The 19,783-nt window shown below is 43.5% G+C and overlaps 1 long non-coding RNA gene across 1 annotated transcript in view; it reads left to right on the plus strand.

Annotated features, from left to right (window-relative positions):
- Positions 1-16,939, plus strand: part of LOC135177408 (uncharacterized) — a 68,230-nt gene extending 51,291 nt beyond the window's left edge. Inside the window, exon 4 of the long non-coding RNA XR_010303054.1 lies at positions 12,232-16,939. This is a non-coding gene — a long non-coding RNA (uncharacterized LOC135177408). The remainder of the gene's footprint in view (positions 1-12,231) is intronic.
- The last annotated feature ends 2,844 nt before the right edge of the window (positions 16,940-19,783 follow it).

Raw genomic sequence — 19,783 nt, forward strand, 5'->3', positions numbered from 1 at the left:
TTGTGTGCTACTTTGAAGCAAGCTGGAATGTTTTGGTGAGAGGAACTAGATCATAGGCTGTGAAGGGAAAACAATGGTGATGTCTCCTTCCCTCAGAGTCTTGCTGAAGAAGAAAGTAAACATTAGATAACACTTTTGCCATTTTTGTCACTCTCGGGCTGGGCTTTGACTGAGCTGCAACTCCCTAACCTCACCTGCCACTCACCTTTGCTTCTCAACCTCTTGGCTGAACCTCTATTCTTCTTTAGGACTGGGGTAAGGTTGAGAGGGGCAGGGGTGGTTGAGAGCCCCTCCTGGGGTCTCAGGTTTCTGGGAGGGGAGTTGTGCTTCTGTATTACTTTTACCTTGTATATTTCTGTATATAATTGTATATACTGTAAATATCTGCTTGTATATTGTGCTAGCTGTGAATAAATAGCTTCATTTGTATTCCCAGAGCCGTCTGAGACTAGTCTGGGTGATTTCTAAAGTGTGGGGGGGCAGGGTACACCCAAACCATCACACTTTGTTTTCAAGGGCTTTTTCCCAAGGAACTTTCTGAGTTAGTTCCTTGAATAGGCTGAAGTCTGCCCTTCGGAAGTCCAGTGTGGAGGTTCTGTTGATGCCCCTCCTGGTTTCTCCATGTATTGAAAACTCTATAATTTCATGGTCACTGGACCCCAGGCAGCCTCCAACCACCACATCCCCCACCAGCCCCTCTCTATTTGTGAGCAGCAGGTCAAGCAGGGCTGCCCCCTGGTAGGCTCACGTAACAGCTGGGATAGGAAGTTGTCTTCCACACATTGCAGAAACCTTCTGGACTGCTTCTTCTCTGCAGTGTTTAAGTCCCAGCAGATGTCTGGTAGGTTAAAGTCGCCCACCAGAACAAGGGCAGGTGATCTTGAGGCAGCCTCCAGTTGTTTAAAGAGTAATAAATCAACCTCTTCTTCCTGATTAGGTGGTCTATAACAGACTCCAACCAGGATATCAGCCTTGTTGGCCTTCCCCTTAATTCTCACCCATAAAGACTCAACTTGATCATCCTTGATTTCTATCCCCATGACATCCAGGGCATCCCTAATATACAGAGCCACTCCCCCACCTCTTCTCCCTTGCCTGTCTCTCCTGAAGAGTCTGTAGCCATTGATTACAGCACTCCAATCATGTGAGTCATCCCACCACGTTTCAGTGATGGCGACAACATCATAGTTTTCCTTCGACACCAAGGCTTCCAGCTCCTCTTGTTTGTTACCCATACTTCGTGCATTAGTGTACATGCACTTCAGCTGGGCTGCTGCTTTTACCCCTATCTCTAGCCTACTGTCCTCGATTTCCTTTGATTTATCTCTAGTGCTGAGTTTTTATGACAGAGACTAGGGCAGAATGTGACAAGCTGTCCTCTATCTCCCTCAGTTCAACAGTGAACTCACCAACAGTGAGAGGCCTTCCATTATCACTCCTTGATAGAAACCTGCTAGCAAAGATGTTAGCATAGGATGAAGGAGCACAGCCCTGTGAGGAGAAGCTGAGGGAGATGGGGGTGTCCAGCCTAGAGAAAAGAAGGCTCAGGACAGATCTCATTGCCCTCTATAACTACCTGAAGGGAGGTTGTGGCCAGGTGGGGTTGATCTCTTCTTCCAGGCACTCAGTGACAGAACAAGAGGACATAGCCTCAAACTGTGTCAGGGCAGGTACAGGCTGGATGTTAGGAAGTTCTTTACAGCAAGAGTGATTGGCATTGGAACAGGTTGCCCTTGGAGGTGGTGGAGTCACCATCCCTGGACATGTTTAAATGGAGACTGGATGGGTCACCTGGTGTCATGGTTTAGCTATTTAGAAGGGTGATGAGTGATAGATTGGATTCAATGATCTTGAAGGTCTTTTCCAACCTGGTACATCCTGTGATTCTTTGTTTCCAAGCATTTTCATACCCAGGCAACTCAATGAATATCACCAGCCTGTGACTGCTCTGATTCATCCTAGGCATACAGAGGAGTATCACTGCAGAGAGAGAAAGTGCTGACTTCTCTGATGAGACTCTTGTCATCACCAAGCAGTGCTGCATCCATTGCTGAACAGTTAAGACCCAGGAATAAATTATTGTCACCTCATGTAAACCTGTTGCCAGCAGTTTCTCAAGTGACTGTAATGAAGATGACCTCTGATCCCATCCAAGCCCAAACCCTTGTGTCCACAGTCACTAACTTTACACATTCTAGAAAGAAATTGCATCACTCTGGGATGTGGGTGTGTTGGAGGTGAACCAGCATTTAGCACTGCCTTATCTTCCAGCATTTGAGGGAACAATTTAGTAAATTTTGGGGAATGATTTGGTAAGCTTCAGAAATGAAAGAACAATTGAAGGTGTTTACACATGCCTGGTAGAGTCCAAAGAGAAAAGCAGTATAAGTACTAGAAAGTGCCATGCTGTATTTACCAGCCACATCAGATCAGAGTTGTGCTTTTATGTCAGACTTAAAATGCAACATTTCCAGCAGATTCATGCTGATGCACGGGAGAGAGAATATCCACACAGGCAGGAGACAGCCACCATGAGTCACTGCACCAGTTCCTCCAGGAGCCGGATGTCTAGTGTAGGAATTCTGTTGTACTGCTGAGCCAGTGTAGCTTGTGAAAATCACTGATTGTACAATTGTCAGGGCTGGAAGTGGCCTCAAAGATCATCCAGTTCCAACTCCCCTGCCATGGGCAGGGATATCTCACACTAGATCAGGTTGCCCACAGCCACATCCAGCCTGGCCTTAAAAACAGCCGGAGATGAGGCTTCCGCCACCTCCCTGGGCAACCCGTGCCAGTGTCTCACTACCCTTATGCTGAAGAACTTCTTCCTAATGTCTAATCTAAATCCGCCCTCCTCTATCATAGAATCATAGAATCAACCAGGTTGGAAGAGACCTCCAAGATCATCCACTCCAACCTATCACCCAGCCCTATCCAATCAACTAGATCATGACAATAAGTACCCCATCCAGTCTTCTCTTGACCACCTCCAGGGATGGTGACTCCACCACCTCCCTGGGCAGCCCATTCCAATGCCAATCACTCTCTCTCTGAAGAACTTCCTTCTAATACCCAGCCTATACCTATCCTGGCACAGCTTGAGACTCTGTTCTGTTGCTGTTTGCCTGGGAGAAGAGCCAAACCTCACCTGGCTAATAAGCTCATCCCTGAACCTCCTCTTCTTCAGGTTGAACATCCCCCAGCTCCTTCAATCTCTCCTCATAGGGCTTGGATCCATTCCTCCCAGTCCTATCAACTGTCTGACACCCTAAAAAGTCCGTCCCCAGATTTCTTGTAGGTCCCCTTCAGATACTGGAAGGCCACAAGAACATCTCCTCAGAGCCTTCTTCAATATGCAAATAAGTGTTAGTACCGTGCAGGTAAATGTTCATAGTGAAACCCATATGCATTAACTGAAAATAATTTCTTCAAGTTATAGCATAATGCCCAGCATTTATGACTTCACAAAATCAGAGAATGCCAGGAGCTGGAAGGGACCTCGAAAGCTCATTCAGTCCAACCCTCCTGCCAGAGCAGGATCACCTGGACCAGATCACATAGGAACACATTCAGGCAGGTCTTGAATATCTCCAGAGAGGAAGACTCCACAACCTCCCTAGGCAGTCTGTTCCAGTGCTCTGTCACCCTCGCAGTGAAAAAAATCCTCCTCGCGTTTCCGTGGAATTTCCCTGGAACTACCTAGAGCACAGTTCCTTGCACAGCCCCCCAAAGAAGTACCCATGGACTTTGTCATGAAAAAAAAAAAAAGCGATGAGCTCAGCTGGAGAAGTCAGAATATTCTCAAAATATTATGAGTTTTACTGATAGTTCTCTAGGCTGACTAGGGAGAAAGAAGCTAGTGAAGTGCTTACTAGGACACAAACATTCACAGATGGCTTCAGGAGGACAGGATTTCTCCTCTTCCAAGTCTATGTACTGTCCCATTGTCCAGTCATAGACAACAAGGTGCAGAGCAGCCACACAGAGCTAGGGATACTTCAGGTTGGGTTTGTTTACTGGAGGGCTCTGGGCCTTTTCCTTTTCCAGAGGACAAGAAACAAAGGTGTGGGAGGTGCCATAGTTGCTGGAGGGAAAAGCGGATGATCCCAACATGTGCCAAAGTGCTGAGACAGCTAACCACCTGCTCTGTAATTAGGCACAATCTTAAGGAGAGATTTTATTGTTTTATCTTCTTTCATTTTTGTTCCTTTACTCCAAATCTGTTTTCAGCCTCAGGTACTCTTTCATCTGTCTGCCTTGCCTAGTAGTACAGCAGGGTGAGCGTAAGCTGAGACACAAAAAGGTTTCAACATCAGATAGTAAACAATTTGTCTATTTTATAACCTGAGCTGCAAAGTGCTTCCTTGTTCGTATAATGTTACTTCTCTTGGCAATTGCAACATGACTCTTGATTAAATGTGCCTTCCAAAGTGGCACAAGCAAACAAAGAGGCTGAGCAGCTATAGCAGTTCGCATGCACAAGTGCTGGTTGCATAGAAAATCTTTCATCCACATTTCTAGAGAAAATAGAGCAGTCTCTGGAATTCTGGAATTAAAGCTGTATAGCATAGAGCTGTTTGTGATGTCCATAGAGGTTTATGGCACCCAAAATGCTTTTAGGATGCTCCTATGTGTATAAAAGGGTATTAACTTCAGCACAGCTGGGAATACCCCTGGATTCATTTATGAATCTGACTTTGTTATATCCTGTACACCAGCTACATAGCTGGATACACAGCCTTAGCCATTGAGAATAATCCATGCAATAAGCTTATTAAGTGAGATTTAGCATCTACATTTTTCTGCTCACATCTGCTTGCCTGACATATGTAATCTGCCTGGATGTCACAGTTTAGATCCCATTTTCACGGGAGGATAATGAAACTTGATTGGTGTCTTCATCTCCTTCTCTGTCTCCCCAAGAAATATTTCTACTCATCAGATTCTCCTCAGCAGCAAGTCTTTGGCATGGTCCTTAGCCAGATCCATAATTAAAAGGGAACACACACAAGTCTACAGGCAACCATGCAATTTCTCCCTGGTTTGTCTAAAATGAGTGCGTAAAATGTTACTTCAAAGATAGTATCCAAATAAAAGTGATTAAATAATTTCCTGCCCAGAATATTCTGTACTTCCTTCTCTCACAAAACTGTGGCATGGCACTATTTTAGCTGCAATCAATCGGTGGTAGCTTTCTGAAGACTTATGTTTTCTTATAATTCTTAGCAAACTGAACCACAAGCATTTCATTAATTTTAGAACAGCTTAGTCCAAGAGGTAAATTAAAATCAGGGAAAATTAGACTGTTTCTAAAATTAGCCTGTTACACTGAATAATGATGATTATTGGTTCTGCTTAATAAAACTGTCAGCCAGTGCAAAATATATATTAAGTGAAATGACACAACGTTAGATTTCTATCAGCTCAGAAATTCAGTGCATTGCCTTCCCACAAACCACAGGCATAACAAAACGTGGGACAGTGCTTCCTCTTCCAAACAGGTTGAGGTGTGGAGCTTTCAAAACGATTTAAAGCTCAGATTTCTTGCCCATTAAATAGAATGTGATGAATTATAGAAACATAGAATCGTTTAGACTGGAAGGGACTGAAAAGCTCATCCAGTTCAAACCCCCTGCCATAGGCAGGGACACTTCCCACTAGAACAGGTTGCTCAAGGCCTCAACCAACCTGGCCTTCAACACTTCCAGGGAGGGAGCAGCCACAACCACCTTGGGCAACCTGTGCCAGTGTCTCACCATCCTCACTCTTCTTCCTAAAATCCAGTCTAAATCTCCTCTCTGCCACTTTAAACCCACCACTCCTCATCCTGTCATTACAAGACCTTGTCAATAGTCAATTCCCAGCCCTCCTGTAGCCCCATGCAGATCCTGGAAGGCCATTCCAAGATCTTCTGGAAGCCTTCTCCTTTTCAGGCTGCAGAGCTCCAACTCCCATAGCCCATCTTCATAGCAGAGCTGCTGCACACCTCTGAGCATTTGGTGGTCTCCTCTGGACTCGCTCGAACAGTTTCATGTCCTTCTTGTTCTGGGGGCTCCAGAACTGCACACAGTACTCCAGGTGGGGTCTCAGGAGAGCAGAGTAAAAGGGCAGAGTTCCCTCCCTTACCCTGTTGGCCACACTGCTCTTGCTGCAGCCCAGCACACAGTTGCTATCTGGGCTGCACTCACACTGCTGGCTCATGTTGAGCTTTTCATCAACCCAGATGTCCAGGGCCTTTTCCTCAGGGCTGCTCTCAGCTATTTGCCACCCAGCCTGGAGTTGTGCTTGGGATTGCACCCACCCAGGTGCAGGACCTTACACTTACACATTCATGCGGACTTCTGTCCCATATAGATCAGGACTTCGCTAAAGTGAGCAGTGTTCCCTCCTCTCGTCTGCACTAAGTACCTAGATAATGTTACTGTGCTGAAAACTTTGCAGTATTATTAGCCTGCTAAATAAATAAATAAATAATAATAGGAGACCCAACTCTAGGAACACATTTCCAGCCTCTTTTGTTTCATTAAGCTCATGGCTTGCTGGTACCCTTGCTATTCTGTTCTGATTAACTGGCAGATCAGGAGATGGACTTCCTAGGATGAACTGATCTTTTTGTTTCCAAGTTTATATGGAGATCCTGCTCTACAAAACTTGAGGCTGCAGCCCTCAAATGCTTAGAGGTGAGGCATCTCCCATGAAGCCTGTTGGCTGTCCAGAGACATGAGTAGCTGGGAGATCTGAATGTTTTATGTTTAAAAGCAGGACATAATATCAAACCTTGCCTTCAGCAAGGACCACTGTAATGAGGAACAAGAAGCATTCCTTTGGGACGGTGACTCCCTGAACCCCCACCAGGGCCCCATATGGCAGTATAAACAGCCAAAACATGAGGGAGAAAGGATGGGGGGAAGCCAAGAGTAAGTTCCTGCTGTCACAATTTATGTAGGATTTCACAGGATTCCAGGATGTTAGGGGCTGGAAGGGACCTCTTGAGATCTTCCAATCCAACTCCCTTGCCAAAGCAGGACCAGGGAATTCAGTGCAGGTCACACAGGAACACATCCAGACAGGGCTGGAAAGGCTTCAGAGAAGGAGACTCCACAACCTCTCTGGACAGCCTGTGCCAGTCAAGAAGTTCTTCCTGATGTTGAAGTGGAGCTTCCTATGCTGCAGTTTCCATCCCTTGCCCCTTGTCCTATGGCGGAGCACAAGTGAGCATCTTTCCCTGTACTGTTTTCTTCCACTGAGAGTGCTGCTGTTCTTCCAAAAAGCAAATCCATCAAGTGAGGCTGATGCCATGGTTAATAAGTTGCAGCATGTGTGGCCATCATGGTTTGAAACATGTCCTGATCAATGCCATTTCTCCTTTTATGAGGCCCATTTTGTAGAGTTCCATAAACAAGGTTCAACAGTCACAATTTCATTAGCATTCTATTGTTGCCATGGTAATGTCTTACCAATCCAACTGATGGGCTTTTCATCTTGGTCTTATTATAGAATTGCTCTTTCCATCAAAGTTACATCTATATGGAAGCAGCAAACAGGCTTCATCATCTGAATATTAGCACAAAATTTCATCGCATGCTAATTTTGATAGGAACAGATCGTGTTGCTTGGCATCGGACCTGGAAATCAACAGAGACATGATAGAAGTTGTTAAACATCATACATGGCAAAGCCACACTCCAAAATTAGGAAAATTACTTGCATTGTTTGCTGCAGTATCTGATTTTGTCATTGCAAAAGCATTTGGCTCTGCTGTGCTAATTCTCTGTAATGCTGTTGGGAAGGCATAGTGCTGCAGGTGGTAACATTAAAAAAAAAAAAAGGCAAGAAAAGGAAAAGGAGAAAGAACAGAAGAAGGAGGAGACAAAAAGCAGTTAACAAATGCTAAAGAATAAAGTTTGAACTGCTGGTCCTTCTCCTATTTGCATGTTCTGCAGCATGCTTTGGGGAAATTGCTGCCAAATGCAAGGGCTTAGTTTCCCAGTCTGTAAAATGAGGATAATGACCCTCTCTTCCCCTCTGTGGAGCACCCACCATATACCAATCACCAGTGATAGCTGCTGCTGATGCCAAACATTGTTATTAAGGAAAGCAGCAATGTTTTCAGCAGCTCCAGGAAAATACACTGCACAGATCTACAATTTGAGAAATGTGACTGGGAGAATCTGGACTCACCCAGGGAAATACAAGAGTGAGCAGGCAGCAGATCATATGCACTTAGGGAGGAAAGACAGTGTTAAAAAACTGTGGTAGTTTGTAGTTGGTTTTTGGTGTGGGGTTTCTTTTTTTTAATTAAAGAATAACTTAGGTTACAGGAGAAGTATCTGCAGCAATTTGAGCAAGGAGAGCAAGTACACAATACAAAGCAACAGCAGGGTGGCTTGCTTATTGTATGTTGAAACATTTCCTTGTATATTTTCCCTGGATTTTAATGATTGTTGCCTATTTAGATGGGCAATGCCTTTTTCCATCCTAACACATAACATTCAGTCTATCATTTCTTAGTTTAATCATATTGTGTCCTTTGCAACAGCAAGAGTAAATTACAGACAGGGTAGATTCAGTATAATCAAAGATGTGTTCCATTTTACATGATAAGTTTTGTCTGGTTTACAGAGGCAGTATCTTCTCCAGCTGAGCAAGGTAACAGAGACCTTCACTTGCAGATAAAACACACCTTGGAGGAGAGGCTTCTCCTCCATTAAGATGTATTATTCATACAAAAAAAAATAACCCTTGTTTCTGCTATTATCTATTTATTCACTTTTGCTGTGATGCAGACAGAGGACCCATCTGAGACTTGGACAAATTTGTTCTAAGCACAGCAAAAACACACAGAGAGCCACAGTTTCTTATTCAGACAATTTATTAGCTTAAGGGCCATGAGAAAGACCACAAAAGAGAGAAAAAGAGAGGGAGAGACAGATTACGTAACTAGCTGAAGGTCACTAACTGGCAGAAGCAAAGCAGGTCTCCAACCCCAGTTCCCTCCATCAGGATGTCTGCCCCACTGGGGACAGGAGATATCCTCCCCCAGATTTAGAGGATTCAGACTCTGACTTGTACATGGATCCATGCGTTACCCCTTAATTTCAGAGACTGCATCTATGCTGCTGAGCAGGTGCAGCCTGAGGCAAAGACTAAAGTCAGTTGTGCAGCCCACCCCTATTAGAACTCCTTCAGGCGGGCTCCAGGGCAATCCTGTTAATCCTGGCAGAGACAAAGGCTCAGGAATACCCTCAGTTTTTGAGTATGTTCAAGGGCAGGAGGTCAGGCTACCTGCAGAGGAATATTAATGGGTTTCAACACCACAACAGAGGCAACAGAGATTGGGCTTTCTTCTTCTACAGTAGGAACTTCCAAATCACAGATGAAAAGTGAGGATGAGGAAATTTTGGTCACATGAGCAAAGAAAAGTAATTTTGCACCAGAATTTGAAGGTTTTGATAAGGAACAAATATAATGGCTTTGATAAGAAAAACTTTGATGCTATTTTTTTTCACTCCCTGAAAAAAACATAGAATGTAAAACCATTAAACTCCAGGAGAAGAGGCATTTGTCTTATTTGTCTTCTGACCAGTAAATGCTTTCTTTTGCTATGTGGTGCCTGATGACCTACCTTCCTTCCTTTCTTTCTTTCTTTCTTTCTTTCTTTCTTTCTTTCTTTCTTTCTTTCTTTCTTTCTTTCTTTCTTTCTTTCTTTCTTTTTCTTTCTTTCTTTCTTTCTTTCTTTCTTTCTTTCTTTCTTTCTTTCTTTCTTTCTTTCTTTCTTTCTTTCTTTCTTTCTCTCTCTCTCTCTCTCTCTCTCTCTCTCTCTCTTTCTCTCTTTCTTTAAATTTTTAAATATTTTTAAAAATGTATTAAGGAATCTGAAGAGATTTTATAACAATCCTAATTAAAATTTTTATTGAAGACTGCAAATAATATATCTCCTACACTTACCTAATAAAACTTATGAATTTGTGCTAAGAATTGTTAGCTGAGAGTGTTGTTGTCATATTAGCTTATGATTTTTAAATGGCAATACTGCAGGAAATCTGTATGGGGTTGTTTGGTTTTGGTTTTTTTTTTTGTTGTTTTAAGTGGTTTCATGTTGTGCATTCATGATTGGTGAAGACCAAGAGTTAGCATGCAGAAATAATATCCAGTATAATGGGATTGTCCAAAGTGAGTTGAGTATGACATTTGCTTAATTAAAAGTATTTATCTTAGATGATTTAAGAAGTGTGCCCTACTACTGAATTGATGATGTACATTAGCTTCCTATGTTCACTACTGATGACTCTCCTTCTGCTAAACAGAAAAGTAAGAGGGGAGAGGAAAGGAATAGATCCCAGTGCCTGAGAATTTAAAGGACCTTTACATACCCTGATAAGCACCATGCTTCAAGCAGGAAACCTCCATTATCATACCCACAGTACAGACAGCTCTAAGAGGTGAACTGTACTGTGGGTATGATTAGTTGTTTCCTAACTTTCTAGCAGAAAGTTAGGAAAAAAAACAGGGACAGAAGCTCAGATTCCTACTCATACACATGACACTTGTGTTAAACCTTTCCCTGAGGAGCCTTCAGAAACCCCCATATATGGAGAGCTGTCCTGGAGGAATAGGGGTGGGAAAGAAGTCCAGGGCAAGAGGAAGCCCCACAGTATGGCATGGGCTATCTTGCAGGGTTTCAGCAGCAGCATGGCTGTGGCTCTGTGCAGAGTGCCAGGAAACAGAACTGATGCACCTGGGTAATTTGGGCAAAGACCAGAGCTACAAGGAGGGGAGGCATTCTTATCAAAACATACCTTTAAGGAAGATCCCTCACTGGCAGAGTGTTTCAACCTGTCTTACTGTCACAACCTTGTAGACTAAGTCTCCTGGACTAGTCCATCTTCCCTCCTTGGCATCTCATATGACCTGTGGAGAGATATGGATGTGCAGTCCATGGGGACAATCTAATATTGGCAATTTCTGGGAGTGCTGATACAAGGTAGCACTGTGTCTAACTCCTTCAAATCACCTCAATCAGTTCAGGTGCACAGCTCACTCTAACAGCTTGTGATTTCCACCACAGAGACCTATTTGTTTGCTTCTTGGAAAACCTGCCTGTCTGCAAGGCAGTCCCCCAAGACAAGTGAAGCTTCCACCAGTCAGAAACGCAGGTCTCCCTCTAACTAGTTCTGGCTGAGGCTGCTGGATTAAATTTTCACAGGCAGAGCCAAGAGGACAGGCAAGAAATATTTCTCTTCTTCACACCACAACTCATTATTTCATTTTTTTTTCATGCCATCTTTTTACTCTCTAAGCGTTTATTCCTTCTATATAAGCTAATAGAAAGAAATATTCTACCATCCTTTAGTCATCCAATTTCAGTAATTTGTTTTAATACCTATTATTTGCATTCAAATAACAAGTGACATGTATTGATACACCTTCTACTTCTGAAAGACTAGAAAGAATTACCTGGCTCCTCTGCCAGTGTTGCCTTAGATCTCAGAATCACAGCATGTCTGGGGATGGAGGGGACCTTGAAAGTGCTTTCAGTCCAGCCCCCCTGCCAAAGCAGGCTGACCTAGACCAGATCACACAGGAAAAAATCCAAGTGGGTTTCTCCTCCAAAGAGGAAGACTCTACAACCTCCCATGGCAGCTTGTTCCAGGGCTCTGTCAACCTCACAAGGAAAAAATTCCTCCTCATGTTTAAATGCCTCACCTTCCACCCATTGCCACTTGTCCTGTCATTGGGCATCGCTCAGCAGAGCCTGGCTCCAGCCTCTTGACGCTCACCCTTTACATATTTATAAACATTGATGAGGTCACCTCTCAGGTTCCTCTTTTCCAAGCATCACAGCCCCAGCTCCCTCAAGCTCTCCTCATAACAGAGATGTTCCATTCCCTTCATCATCTTTGTGGCTCTGTGCTGGACCCTCTCAAGTAATTCTATGTCCCTCTTGAACTGGGGGTCCCAGAACTGGACACAGTACTCCAGATGTGGCCTCACCAGGACAGAGTAGGGGATAGAAGAACATTTCTCGACCTATTAGCCACAACTGTTCTAATACACACCAGAATGGCATTGGCCCTCCTGGCTATGAGAGCACATTCCTGGCTCATGATCAACTTGCCATCAATTAGGACAGCTTAGGAATAGGAGACACTCTGCAAAGGGCTGGACATGCACATAGTGGAAGGTGCATGGCTCTGAATCCTGTTTTGATCTGTCCCTGTGATTTTCCAGGTGAGCCTTGGACCCTGCCTACGGTCTATGCCCCTGCACATCAGCCCCACTGTGGCAGACGACATCCAGAATCCTGCAGTTCCTGGTTCCCGCACTGGGCATTTGCTGCACACCAAGGGAAACCCACGTGCCAGTCACCTGACCCAGCTTGACTGCTGGTGGAGATGATGCTGGGGCTGACTTCACCCAGCTTGTTGCTGCCTGTCTGTCTTGTCTTATTTGCCTGAGTTACGCCCCAGCCCACTCCCATCCTGCTGTGCCACTACCTCGGGCCTGTGTGGAGTTTTCAATTACGGCGACCTAGAATGCAGATGCTGCATAAAACAGCTAGTGTGACTCCGGAAGAAATAAAAAGCACTGCTATGATACCAGGAGGCTGATTGAAACCACAGCATAGCAATGTCATAACCTGTGGCTTTTATCTCAGTAGATATAGATTTTAGCCATTAGAGCCTAGGAATCCAACAGATAACAAGCAGAGGAAATGATCTGTGCATCCTCAGTTGTAACTGGTACAGTTTCACCAACAAAAGGAGGACCTGGTAAATCACCAGAAGTAGAAAAAACCCAAACATTTCAGATATAGTTCACAGGATCACAGGATGTTAGGGGTTGGAAGAGACCCAAATTGATCATCGAGTCCAGCCTCCCTGCCAAAGCAGGACCATACAATCTAGCTCAGGTCACACAGGAACACATCCAGACAGGCCCTGAAAGTCTACAGAGAAGGAGACTCCATAACCTCTCTGAGCAGCAGGTTATGCAGCAGTGTGAGTGCTCTGTGACCTTTAGAGTCAAGAAGTTCCCCCTTGTGTTGAGATGGAACCTCCTCTGATGCAGCTTCCATCCATTGCTTCTTGTCCTATCCCAGGAAGCAAGTGAGCAGAGCCTGTCCCCTATTCCTGGCCCTCAGATATTTATAAATATTTATTAAATCCCCTCTCAATCTTCTCCAGACTAAAAATCCACAGGTTGCTGTCGTGGAGAGGATTTCTCTATTCCTCCCCTGTTAGGGGGAGGTGAGAAATTAATTTGAGGCAGTTTTGATTTTTTATAAAATTATTTATTAAAATTAATATTTACAAATTTGTACCACCCCCAACCACTGTGAAATCCGATTTGTTTGCAAAGTTATGAAAATAGCTTTGGGATATATTTACAGGGATTGATTATTAAATGAGAATATCAAATTATGAACAATTATAGACAGAGAAAAAGATTTCTTAGGCTTAATGCCTCTTAACAACTCTAGTGTTAGCCCAGTCGGGGCTGAAACTATGTGTGCTCTTTAGATAGAGATAACTTATATTACAAAGGAATTGAAGCTTACTTAGGTGTGCTGCTCTTGAGTATCAATCATTAATCACCCTCCCGGGAATCTGTCTCAGCGTGTGCCCAGTACTTGGGGTCTTTGCAGCTGGAGTCTGTCCCAGCTTGCAGGGATGATAAGGGATCCCAGTCTCTGGGTTAAGTAAAATTTTCTCTAACCTTCTCTCCTGGTGTGGTCTCTGCCTTGGAGCTGCTGCTTCTGGAAGCCGTGTGTCCAGGGATGGTCAGCTGGCAGGAATTCCAGGTGCAGGAGAAGGATTTGTCCATGTAGCTTCTGACAAGGTCTCACAGCTGGCAAGCTGTGTTTGCAGGTTTGCAGACAGTCTGAGGGTCTGCTGGCTCTGGGTCTTTCCAGAGTTACAGGGTAGCTGGCAAGCAGTATTTATGCCGGGCAAGCAGGGTGTATGCCGTGATGCATGGAAAAGAGCTCCGTAGACAAATCAAGATAGCTCTAGGCTTTGGCAGGGGGTTCTTGGCTCCCCATATATATATGAAGTGCAGGCGTGCATGCACTCTGCTTCTCAAAGGGCTTGCAGATAGTTTGACTGCACCTTGAGATCAATACATGAGGTCTGAGCCTCTGTAATGCTTGCAAGTGAGTAAGGCCTGATCCTGTGTCTAGGCCATGCAAGTAGGTCAGGGCAGCAGGATGCTGCTGCGGATCAGAGCTGAGTCTAAATGCTCTAAGCTTCTGAATGGCTTGAACCTCTGAACGGTCTGACCATCTGACCACGTGGTGCTGCTGTGCACCCCTCTTTATGGACTCTGGGCGGAGATTCGTGGCTCGTTGGACATCTAAAATGACCAATCAGGTTGGCCGTAAGGCAAACCTTGCCCCAGTGGGCAGTAGAGACATGCCTGGACCCTCCCAATAGGGATTACCTGCCCAGCCCTCAGGGGCACACGGGCTCTGTGTGTGTGTGTTACACAATTTGTCTTCTGCCTCATGGGTCCTGGCAGAAAAACATGTCGGGGCATGTAGAGGCATGGTGAAGCCTCAGTTTTGAGGCTGCTGCCCCTCCACCACAGTCACTCAGCTCTCCTCATAAGGAGAATCACAGAATGTTAAGCGTTGGAAGGCACCTCAAAAAATCATCCAGTCCAGCCCCAATTAGGCATGTAACACCTGATGCCTTAGCATCTAACTATGTGTAACTTAAAAACATTTCTTAATTACTCACAATACACTTAAACCTGTACATGAAGATATCTCTGACCTCAGAGAACCAATGTATGGTTACATTTGAAACCCTTAATTCAGGCAAGGAAATAAATAGCAAGTGTAGGGCTTGACTCGTATACGGGTACTATGATACCTGAAATGACAGAAAAGGAATAAAGGAAAAAAAAACTTAATATGAAGTGTGCCTGTTACTAACTTCTAGAAAATCTCAGCAGCTAGAATTTTAGGATGTGGTCTGTAGACAAAGGTAAAGAGAGCAAACATTTTAGTTTGGGGGTTTTCTTTCTAGAGCAAGGCATATATATCAAATCAAATCAAATAATAAGATCAGTACTTTCTGGGCAAATTTTAGTTGAGGATCACAGAGTAATTGAAAATATCTGTGCCTCAGCCTCAGAGCTAGCTAGATAATAATGGTAATTATTACTATAAATAAATATTAGTAGTATCATTCTTGCTCCAACTAAATTAAAATTGAGACATAGAGAATTTATGTCTTTGTCCAAATTCTGTGTTTGACATCCTTCTCTAAAACTATTATAGATCAAGTTTGTTCTTTTCCAAATACTGTATGTGATATACTATTCAGTTTAGGAGCTCTGAAAAAACAACCAGTTGAGCTTTCTTATGAAACAGTGCCTGCGAACATCTCCATTTGTATTTGAATTCTGACGCAATGACAGTCCTGCTTAAAAACAAACGAAACAACCACCAACAAAACATAAAGGGAAAAAGGAATCAGAAAAATCAGTACAAAATCTGTCAAGGCTCCATCTGTGGCTGGGTATCAGAATATCGCTGAGAAGCTCTGAAGAGCAAAGCTCATTCCAAGTCTAACGCATAGTGCTTTTTGGTTGATGAAATTAATTCAAGCAGGGTGAAATGAGGGCATATAACATGAAAAGCACTGTTTCTGCACTGAAGAGTGAAGGAAAGCAGCATCTCCGCTCTGCATGTGTGGTCTTGGATTTGGTACATGTAGCCATGCTTAGATACTAAAGGTTTTACTTGGCAAAATACTCAGCGTGTTCACGTCTCCTTTTGCTAGCCACAGAGACTTACTGCTTCTCAGAAAGCTGTCAGAGGAATGATTTCTGGTCCTGACAAGGTGAGGAATTCGATTATGGATGCTTGGTGCAAAAAGAGAGCTTTCATAGGCAGTTACCTGAAGTGGTATGGAAACAAAATGATGATGGACTCCATTCTGGCCTTGAAAATACCCCTGAAAACATGTCTGTTTCCTTCTGAGTGGTAATAAAGAAAGGTTAGGGACACAGAATCACAGAAATTGCTGGTGTTGGAAGGGATCTCAAGGATCATCCAGTTCCAACCCCCCTGCCATGGGCAGGGATACCTCATACTAGATCAGGTTGACCACATCCACATCCAGCCTGGCCTTAAAAACAACCAGGGATGAGGCTTCCACCACCTTCCTGGGCAACCTATGCTAGTGTCTCACCAACGTCATAGTGAAGGACTTCTTCCTAATGTCTAATCTCAATCTGCCCTCTGCTAGCTTGGATCCATCCCCCCAATCCTATCACTACCTGACAACCTAAAAAGTCCCTCCCCAGCTTTTTTGTAGGCCTGCTTCAGATATTGGAAGGCCACAAGAAGGTTGCCTAGGAGCCTCCTCTTCTCCAGACTGAACAACCCCAACTCTCAGCCTGTCCCCATAGGAGAGCAGCTCCAGCCCTCTGATCATCCTCATGGCCCTTCTCTGGACACATTCCTTCTGTGAACACTTATTTGTAGAAGATATTTTTATATCTTCTCTCCAGAGTCTGAATTCTTAAGAGTCTGGGAGTAGTTTTCTGCTGTCACAGATGGGAAATGGGAGAATCACAGAATTAACCATTGTAATGCATCACTTTTTTTTTTCCCCTTTTACAAACCGTTAGAGTATGCAAACGCTCAGTTAACTGGTCCTTATGTTTTCTCTTTATTGAATTGCTTTTACCATGGCAAATAAATATTCATAAAGAAATCTGGACAATAAATCATTTCAAATAGTTCAAAGTAATTTTCTTTCTAGACTGTTTGTATATTCAGCTGTGACTCATGCTTAATATTTTTTTCAAAAGAGAGACTTGTAGAAGGACAATAGAGATGATGTGTCAAGTAGTCATTAAAACAGGGGATAATGATTAAAACTTTTTTGATCTACACTGTGCTCTGTCAAATTCTCGATCTCCTGTATTTGAACAAAATTTCTACTTGCTTTATACAGAAACTCGACATAAACTTCTCTTTGAATACATTGCATGGAACAGATTATTTCAGTTCTGAGTTCTGGGCTCCAGAGCCCTTCCCAGCTCTGGAGTTCAGGTAAATCTTCTCTACCATCCTGGCAATAGAAACCCAGGCAGGTACTGGCCTTCCTGTAATATTGTGACTTCTCTGGAAAGCAGATCCAGATGCAGGACCGAAAACAACCAAGGATCACCCCACGTGGTCCTTGTGTACAGGTATATGTAACCTGTCTCACCATTTATATTTAAGCTAAGAGCTCCGTAAGGAATGAAAGTTAAATATCTGCTTAGATTATACATTTAAGGATCTTGATTCAAGGAACAATGATGTTGCTTATATCATTATATATATTTTGGCTGCTAAGATATGTACTTGGCCCCAACTCATTATCTTTCCTACTTTGTTGCTGACTTCAGGCCCTGATTCAGAAGACAACTTAGCTACAGAGTTAAATAAACTGATTCAGGAAAGCTTTCCTTTTTGTGCTTAATCTTGGGCAGACATCCATTAGGGGATTTATGAACAGTCCTGACCCTGGAGGTCTAAATGGTTGCTGAATCAGTTTATTGACAGAAACATACTGAAAAGATAAAATCCATGTCTAATCAAAATTATAGTCTCTACTTTCATGGGAAATTACCCATAGATAACACATTATTCTGCTCAAGAAATCAATGTTATACCATTTATTAGAAAGCCTCAATTCCCTTTTTCTGTTTATGCCAAAGAGACCAGATGAACAGTGTCATTCCTTGATGGTGGATCCATAATATTCTTCAGATGAAAAAAAACAAACTAAACCACAGGCAAAGTGCTGGCACAAGGAGTCATCTCTAATTATTTACTGAAACTTTCTCGACTGCCTGTCGCATGGCAATTCTTTGCAGGAAGGATGGACAGAAGGTGAGCAGAGTGGTTCTGAAGTCTCATGGACTTGAAAACAATTGCATATGAAATACCATGTTGTGCATGGTATAAAAATGAGACTATCCCCTAAGAGGAACATTTGTAAGGCCTGTTTGCCCAGTCTACCCACAAAATTTTAAGTGCTCACATGGTGCTATTACACAATGAAAGCAGCAAGAGTGGGAAAAAAAAGAGAAATGAAAAAAGTCCATGTTTCTGATACGGTAGTGTACAGGTCAGCTATGGCCAGCCCTATGAGATAACAAGACACTGCTGGTAAAATAACTGGCACTAAGTCATCTTCTTGTCTTTCTTAAAATGCCTCACACTTAAGTCTTGTGTATTATATTACAAAGATCACAGGATCAGAGGATGTTAGGGGTAGGGAGGACCTCTGATCTTCCAGTCCAACTCCCCTGCCAGAGCAGGACCAGGGAATGTAGTGCAGGTCACACAGGAACACATACACAAAGGGCTGAAAAGGCTCCACAGAAGGAGACTCCACAATCTCTCTGGGCAGTCTATGCCAGCACTCTGGGACTCTTCCTATCAAGAAGTTCTTCCTCATGTTGAGCTGGAACTTCCTGTGCTACAGTTTCCATCCCTTGCCCCTTGTCCTATGCCTGGGCACAAGTGAGCAGAGGCTGTCCCTGTCCCTTTCTTCCTGACCTCCAGCCTTCAGATATTTACAGACATTGATTACATTCCCTCTCAGCCTTCTCCTCTGCAGACTAAGTAGCCCCAGCCTCTCAGCCTTTCCTTTTCAGGCAGTGCTGCAGTTCCTTCAGCATGCTTGTAGGCCTTCCGTGGACTCAGGCCAGTAGATCCCTGTCCCTTTTGAACTGGGGAGCCCAGAACTGGATGTGATATTTCAGGTGGGAATATTGCAAAGAAGACAGTGAACAGGGACTTTTAGATGTTGTTTATAAAGTTGAAACAAACAGAGAAAGGGAAATCAATTGTGATGAGTCCCACCATGACATGTAATTATATGAATGGTGAGTGTGAAGATCATAAGAACAGGAAGAGTCAATGTGGTCTACCTCTTGGTACAGCCACAGAGGGGCACCATGATCCAATTTATTCCATTGGATTCTGGGAACACAAATTTGGAATAACACAAAGAGCAGCTGTGCAATATTCACCTGGTTGCCACTGGTGGAAACTCTCACTGTATCTGGCCTAATGGTGCCCATCCTTGTTTTAAAGTTGGTCAGTCAGCAGCATGCAGTCAGTGGCTGTAATGTGCAGTCATTGCATGCCAGCTCGGTATTGCCTTCAAGCCTCTGAATCAAGGACCTTTAGCTCAAAGGGCAGACTGTAAAGAAAAACAATGGAGGCTCCTATATAATTCTCAAATTACAAAGCAAAAACTGAAGCTCTCTTTTCTGTCAAATCATCTCCTCTAACCCAGGAGAACACGAGGTTAGAACAAATCTGATTTTGAAAGGCATTTCCATGTATGGTCATAAATTTGAGCTAAACTGGTTTAGATCACCTGCTCTCAATGAAATCAATTTGTGCTCAACAAGAGCAAAAAGCTTACAGAGCTGAAGGAGAGAAGAGACAGGTCTTTGCTGGGTCAAAGGGTTTTTTCCCAGCATTAGAATATAGTAATGATTTATCTATGGTTCACATAACATGGAAGTCATAGGAAAGCAGGCTTCTTCTCTCCCTTCACTAGCATTTACATCATTATATATTTTTTTTTAAGAACCAGAAAGTTGTCATCTGCTGTTTTGGACCAAACAGTTGTGCTATATGCCTAAAACTGTTTGTCACAGTTATGGTTTTCAACATAGGAAAAGTATTATTTGTACCAGAAAATCCTTTTGGTAAGTGTGCCTTTTTGCTTTATTTTCTGGCTCTGTCTGACAATAT

This window comes from Pogoniulus pusillus, chromosome 8 (genome assembly GCF_015220805.1).
Source record: "Pogoniulus pusillus isolate bPogPus1 chromosome 8, bPogPus1.pri, whole genome shotgun sequence".
Taxonomy (NCBI): Eukaryota; Metazoa; Chordata; class Aves; order Piciformes; family Lybiidae; genus Pogoniulus; species Pogoniulus pusillus.